Source organism: Tenrec ecaudatus, chromosome 2 (genome assembly GCF_050624435.1).
Source record: "Tenrec ecaudatus isolate mTenEca1 chromosome 2, mTenEca1.hap1, whole genome shotgun sequence".
Lineage (NCBI taxonomy): Eukaryota > Metazoa > Chordata > Mammalia > Afrosoricida > Tenrecidae > Tenrec > Tenrec ecaudatus.
Window position 1 is genome coordinate 232453820 of NC_134531.1, and position 7478 is coordinate 232461297.

At 44.8% G+C, this 7478-nt stretch overlaps 1 pseudogene; it reads left to right on the plus strand.

The window, feature by feature from the left end:
- The first annotated feature begins 2345 nt into the window (after nt 1-2345).
- LOC142441388 (haloacid dehalogenase-like hydrolase domain-containing protein 2 pseudogene) lies at nt 2346-3158 on the plus strand (annotated as a pseudogene).
- Nucleotides 3159-7478: the final 4320 nt, after the last annotated feature.

Genomic DNA, 7478 nt, shown 5'->3' on the forward strand with positions numbered 1-7478 from the left:
ATGCTCACCCTCCATTCAGCTTTCAGTAATTCCTCTGGGATACATTGAACTTGATTAAACCCCACCAGGCAATATATGCCCTCCTCACCATCAATTTTAGATCTCTTGGTGTTCTCTTATCCTCGAGTTTGTTGGCTCCCCACTCCTCCTAACTGCCCCCTCCTCTCCCATGTTCTTCCGGAACTGCTGGTCTCATTTTCTCCTCGGGATTATTTGCCCTGCCTATCTTATATAGATAGACATTAGGAGAAAGAAAAACAAACAAAACAAGAAAAAAAACACAACCCAATAAATAGTTTCAGGTCTGTCTGCTGACCCTTATATGTGGTATGTTTTCTGATCAAGTGTGATGGGGTGCCAAGCCCTGTCCCCCAAATCAGAAATCTATTTTTAGTGTTCCCTGGGGACTTGGTTGCTTTGCTACGCTTGCTGCCCTGTTGCGCACCCTTTGTGTTTCACCGCGCTGTGCATGGGGCAGGCCTGGCACACTTTTCGGCACAGTGTGTCCAGTGCTGTCCCCATACGCTGGGAGCAGCTGGCCCTGTGGTGCTCTGTGTATTAGCTGCTCTGAGCAGGGATGCCATCCCCTGCTTAGCGGGCCATAATTAGGTCCTCTCATCTCTCTCTCTCTCTCTCTCTCTCTCTGTCTCCCTCTTAGTTTGTTCCTTTGTGGTCTGGACAGACCCGCCTCTCTCCCTGGACTATATCTTCAGTGTTGTCCTCTATATAGCCTTCTTCTGGGGAGGGGCTGAGCATAGCTCAGCTTGGCCCCATCGTCCTCTCTGTTAGTTCACTACTCCATGCCAGTGTATTGCCCTCAAGACTTGGCCCTCTGGGATGGGGTCTGTTTGAAAGGGATGTAATGTAAATGTTGAACCGTAATTAGAACATATGAACAACTTCTCTGATTAGATACCACATTTGTTTGTTGAACCTAATTCAATATGTCATTTAATCTCTTGACTGCTGCTTCCATGTGCATTGATGGTGGATCCAAGTGAGACAAATTTAATCTTTTCTCTGTGAATCAAGATATTACTTATTGGTCCAATTGTGAATATTTTGGTTTTCTTTGCACTGAGTTGTAAGCCCTACTGAATGCTGCTATCCTTGATCTTCATCAGCAATCACTTAAAGTCCTCCTCACTTAGAGCAAGGAAGGTTGTGTCATCTGCACATCACAGGTTGTTAATAAGCCTTCCTCCAATCCTCATGGCACAGTTTTCTTCATATAATCCGTGTGGAAACTAGCTGACTTTCACTACTGGATTTGGATCCTGCATCTGGTTCATCACTCCCTGTTATATCACCTTCAAATCTGAGGACCCATTAGTGAACTGGTGACCTTGAATTCATTCAACTGATCCTGGGTTCACTCAGTTCTGCATTCATCAGCCAGTGATCTTCCTGCTTCATCTTTCTACTGCTTGTTAGTCAGCCTCTGCCACTCAGGGTTGGCCATCAATCTTTAAAAATACATAATTTGTTGACATAAAATTCACACATCATGCACTTCATTAGGCCGGCCATATCAAAAAGAGTTGTACAATCATCAACACACTCAGTTCTAGAACATTTTCTTCTTTCTTGTATTAGTTACTACTAACTCTCTATTTTCCTCCAACCTACTCTCCTATATTCCAATAAGCCATTAATCCTGTTACGGTCTCTATAGATTTACCTATCCTGGATTTCATATACTGGAAAACATAACAACAACAACAACAAAAGATTCAACAACAATAACAAAATAAACTAGAGAAAACCCTAAATCAAAAAGAATTTAGGAAATATTAAAAGCCAAAACAAATTTAAAATCGGTCATAAGGTAAAAACTGATAAAGTGCTAGGTTTTAACTTAACTGATTCTGTACCAGTGTACTTTCTATTGCGCCCCATACAATAGCCAGGTTATTCTCAGGCCTGGTCCATGCCCAGAGGGAATTCACTAGAGGCTCAATCTATAAACCATCCATTTTTTGTTAGCAGCTACATGCTTTAACTCTTTGCATGCTCAGGAACTACAGAAAACAAAGTCACCACCATGGAGTGGTGATTCAGTCTCGTACAATTCCACTCAGTCAAAACCGGGAGCTGAGCTTCTGACTAGTGCAAACAGTTAACATCCGCAGCTTCAAGTTGAAAGATTGGCGGTCCTAATCCACCTGAGACACTTCTAAAGAAAGGCTGGTCAAAACAAAAGCAACAAAAAAGAAAGGCTGGTCATCTACTTTCAAAAAAATCAGCCATTGAAAACTCCATGGGGCCAGAGCTCCCGACCCTGCTGCGAGGTGACCGCGGACGGAGCTGCGGCGTCCGTTTCCGGCTACCAGGGTCCTTCCTTTCGTGTGGGAGGCGTGCGGAGTGGGGGATGAAGGATGGCAGCCCGCCGCACATTAAAGGCTGTTTTGGTGGATCTCAGTGGCACACTTCACATTGAAGATGCAGCTGTGGCGGGCGCACAGGAAGCTCTTAAAAGGTTACGAGGTGCCTCAGTCTTGATTAAGTTTGTGACCAACACAACCAAAGAGAGCAAGCAAGACCTACTGGAGAGGTTGCGAATATTGGAGTTTGATATCTCTGAAGATGAAATATTCACTTCCCTCACTGCCGCCAGAAATTTAGTGGAGGAGAAACAAGTCCGGCCCATGCTACTAGTTGATGATCGGGCACTACCTGATTTCAAAGGAATACAAACAAGTGATCTGAGCGCTGTGCTCATAGGATTGGCCCCCGAGCAGTTTTGTTACCAGATTCTGAATCAAGCGTTTCGGTTACTCCTGGAGGGAGCACCGCTCATCGTGATCCACAAAGCCAGGTATTACAAGAGGAAGGATGCCTTAGCCCTGGGGCCCGGCCCCTTCGTGACTGGCTTAGAGTACGCCACCGACACCAGAGCCACGGTTGTGGGGAAACCGGAGAAGACCTTCTTCCTGGAGGCCCTGTGAGGCACTGGCTGTGCCCCCGAGGAGGCCGTCATGATCGGTGATGACTGCAGGGATGACGTTGGCAGGGCTCAGAGTGCCGGCACGCTGGGCATCTTGGTGAAAACCGGGAAGTAACGAGCAGCCGACGAAGACAAAATCAGCCCCCCTCCTTACTTGACCTGCGAGAGCTTCCCTCATGCTGTGGACCACATCCTGCAGCATCTGCTGTGAGCCGGCCGGACCTGGAGCCGAGCCCCTCAACCTGAACCCCAGCATCAGGGCACGCCGACCGCGCCCCCAGTGCGCCCATCCCCATCCCCCACCACAGTGCATGGAAGGCACTGAATGGCAGCCAGCCTCTCAGCCTTGCTCAGCCCCTTTGTTTCATTCTGTGAAAGAAGATGGGACCCACAGAAAGGTTGCTCGTGGATTCTGTGCCACTGCTTGTAAAATACTCATCAGTGCAGCAGGGCGGCTCCTGCCGGACAGCCACGCTGCTGCCACTGGGGAGCAGTGGGGTTCCGATGGTGAAGGAAGTGGAATGGTGATCTGTAAATTCCAAAAGAATGCCGCGAAAGTACATCCAGCTAAGCTGTGGTCTTAATACCACGTTCACCAAGTCCGCCATTCCTGCCGAGTGGCGACACAGGCTGAGACTGCAGAGTGAAGGGTCTCTCGCCCCCACGCCCGCCCGAAACAGACAACGGAGTTGCACGCGTGCATGTGGGAAGCTAGATGCTCCGCTGCCTGAGTCCCAGCACGGGCAACTTCTTTTTTGCTCTTCATTAGCCAGAGATGACTAGTTTAAAATTAGACCCTGATTTTAATTTAAAATAATATTTCCATCAATAACCTATGCATTGCAGATACCTATTATACTGTGTAACAGTTGTTTGGGAAATTTTATGTAAAATTAAAACTATCAGTATTTAAAAAAAAAAAAGAAGAAAGAAAACTCCATGGAGCGCCATTCTACTCTGATAGAAGTGGTGTGGCCACAGTAGGAATAAGCTGAGAGCAATGGAAAGTGATTGTAGGTTTTTGCTGAACTCTTGGACAGCTAGTTACATAAAGGCAAATGAAATGCGTGAGTCATCCCAATTCCATGGATTAGAAATCTGGAGTCCAGGAAAATTAAAGCGGTTTCTCTAAGAAAGGTGAAGCCATCTATTAATAAAATTTAAAAAAGCGAACAACTAACCCCTAAATTTGTGATTATAATCCCATTTGGGAATGTTTTTTCTTAATGATATTAATAAATAGTATTAATGTAGGTTGTGTCTTAAAATCAATCTCTTCTGAGATATAAAAGTCTGCAATCCTCATGGTGAGCAGTTCAAAACCAGCAGCAGCTCTGTGGAAGAAAGACTGGGCTTTCTACTCCCATCAGCATTGACTTGATGGTGGTGAGTTTAGTTTGGGGAGAAGAGATGCAGGAAGATAAATGCCTCATGAATATCACCAAGGAGCCAAGGAGCAGAAAACTGGAAATGAAGATGACCTTTCCTCAGAGGGGACACAGGGGAAATGCTCTCCCTGGGCACCAGTACTCTAAGTTCTGACTTGTAGCTTCCTAAAGCTGTGAGGAAATTGATCTCTGTGTTTTAAAGCCCGCCATTTGTAACTGCTTTGCTTGGCATCTAATAAATACTAAATGAAAGCTGGCTGTTAATCCTTCCTGCTGTTGCCTTTGCAAGCTCATTACCTTTAGATAGCTCCAAAGCACCTTTTAGAGAGAAGGGTTAAGACAGCGTCAAGCCAGTACAACACGCACAGACTTGGCAGTTTCCATCAAGAAGGAGTGACGGGTTACAGTCTGTGAGTTGGGCAACCCTTCTCCTTCCTATTTTTCCGAGTTGTGCTTCCTGGTGGCTATACACACTCCAAACAGGGAGCCACGGTTCCAGGAATCCAGGATAGATGGGAGTGGCCTCACTTACTATCACTCCTACTCTTAAACATTCGCCTTCTTGTCACAATACCCTCTGTAGGTCTCGAAGTGTTCGCTCCAGAGGGAGGAATGCTCTCACCTGGAGACACAGGAGACACAACACTGATGCTATTGAACTGGATGTTAAGAATACGGAGGGCTCCTCATGCGTTTGGATCAAGAAACAAACAAACAAGGCCAACCTCATTGGTTGGTGCGATTGAATCTGACTACCAAGAGGCAATCGGATTGAAGTTGCATAATGGAGGTAAAGAAGAGCATACTTTCAATACAGGTAATCCCTTACTCGAAATTCACCACTCATATTGACTGACCTTATAGTACTGTAATTCAAGCCAGTGGAACACTATCGCAACCCAACTACACTCATGGCCCCAGCTCTTCAGGAATGCAGGGTTGGGCCACCCCATCTGGCAAGGGTCATGACCATCTGAGGCGCTTGCTGAAGACAAAGGAAACAAGGACTGGGTGGTGAAAGGGGGGAGTTTTAAATACCAACTATGACTTTGTGACCATTGCAGAAATGAAGACAGTAAATTTTATAAGCATTTTCCCTTTTAAATTTATTTTTAATTTTTTATGTATAACCAGGTACCAGTTGTAATTTCATTTCACATATTAACATACATGACACATCAAAACGAGAAATGCACACCTGAACCACTGTACAGCTTGCCTTACACCAAAAGAGCACTATTCATGTTGCCCATTTGCAGAGTCCTCCCACCGAACTACCATGCCCCACACCATTTTCCAGCATGTCTCACAGAATAGTCTAGGCTCGCTTTTTAAAATCACCATCCATATCGCCCTAGTAGGTTCCGGGGCTTCCTCAACGATTGCATGTGGAGGAAGGCCAGCCACGGTCTTCCCGGCCACGCAGGAGCACCTGGTCTTTACTTCATTGAACAGATGTGTATTTGTGTGTGTACATCGTTTTTGCTTTCTTCACCTCCCTTACAGGACATAGAAAGTGTGAACTGGGCTAGTGCACTTTTTGGCTGTACACATGTTAGTTAGTTGTACCATCTTAGCGCAAGTAGAACTTTGGAAGTGCCTTTCTGTGACATCGTGTATGGTTTAAAGAGATGTGTACAGATGTCAGGTTGGAAAGGGGTGGACAGTGATGGTTAAGGTTGTATGACAGCTTGGCTGGGCTGTGATTCTCAGGCGTTTGACTGTTATGTGATGATGTAATTTGGCAATTGTGTAATTATGTAAATAAATCCTCTTTGAGCTCATGTGATGACAAGTCATTCAGTTATAAGGGAATGTGACCTGCTATATAATACATTCTCTATATAATATCATCTGAATTATATATAATGTATAATCAGAATTATATACAATAATCTGTATTATATAATCTGAATTATAAAATGTGTATTTTATATAATGTGTGCTATAGAATATGCATTGTATATGCATATCACATACAATGGACAATATATACTATATACAATGTATAATACATACACACACACAGACATTTTGGCACAGCTCGAGGTCTTGCTCTGGATCCCGTATCCTGCATCTAGCTCAGGATCACCTAGCTTCTTGATTTTGGAATTCATTGGTCTCCTCAGCATGCGAATCAGCAGCCTACCTTCTGCCCTGCAGATCTTGGGACGGTCCATCTGCAGTGTCGTGAGAGCCTGATACTCACTCCACAGACCAAGGACTTGACACCCTCTGCAACAGCATGCTCCAGTTTCTTGAGATAAGTCTATGTACCCGGGGGCTTCAAAAGTTGGTGGAAAAGGAACATAAGGGACAATAGAATTTTTCCACAAATGTTTTGAAGCCCCCTTGCATATACACGCTTCACTGGTTTTGCTTCTCTCGAGAATTCAAACTATGAAAATAATTGGTGTCCACGATCTCTTTCCCATCCTGCCCTGCTCACTGGAATAGTTCTACACTTAATGACCTGTTAAGAATATATAGATATTTTAGTCTTGCCTAAAGACCTCTCCAGGGTAGGCCTTGTAAGCAATCTGAACCTGAATTTTCTTTTTTGGGGAAAAATGATTATTATGCTGAGTGCGTAGGTAGCTTGTGAGTATTAATAAACCTAGCCCTTTGGTTGGCACATGTTCAATATTTCCATTATCATCACTAAAATACTTTAATCAAGTTCATGTCTGTGATACCTGTAGCTCCAATTACTTGCTTCCCCACGCGATTTATGATTAAACTTGCTTAAATTTACGATCAGAGGCTCTGTTTAAATCTTGCTCCAAAATGTTCTGAAGGCAACCACCTGGTTTCTTGTCGCTCTTGGCTGCCGGTGAGCCTGCTCTCGTGGTAGCCCCGTGAGCCTCAGAACAGGCGCCGCCCGGTCCTCCAGCATCTTCTCAGCGCTCTATATGTGCTCCCGCCGGCGCTGCGTTCATTGTGCGTTTTGAGTAAACTCCACCCGAGGAGCCCATCTTCCGAGTCTGCAGTAGACAATATTCTGTTGTGATGCATAAGATTTTTTCTTGCTTTTAAAGTTTCCTTGGAATACAATTCACACATCCCACATTTTGATAGTTCCATCACTAACAAGTGTTTTGCTATCAGGACGAGTGCACGGCGTGTTTATTTTCCACAGTTGC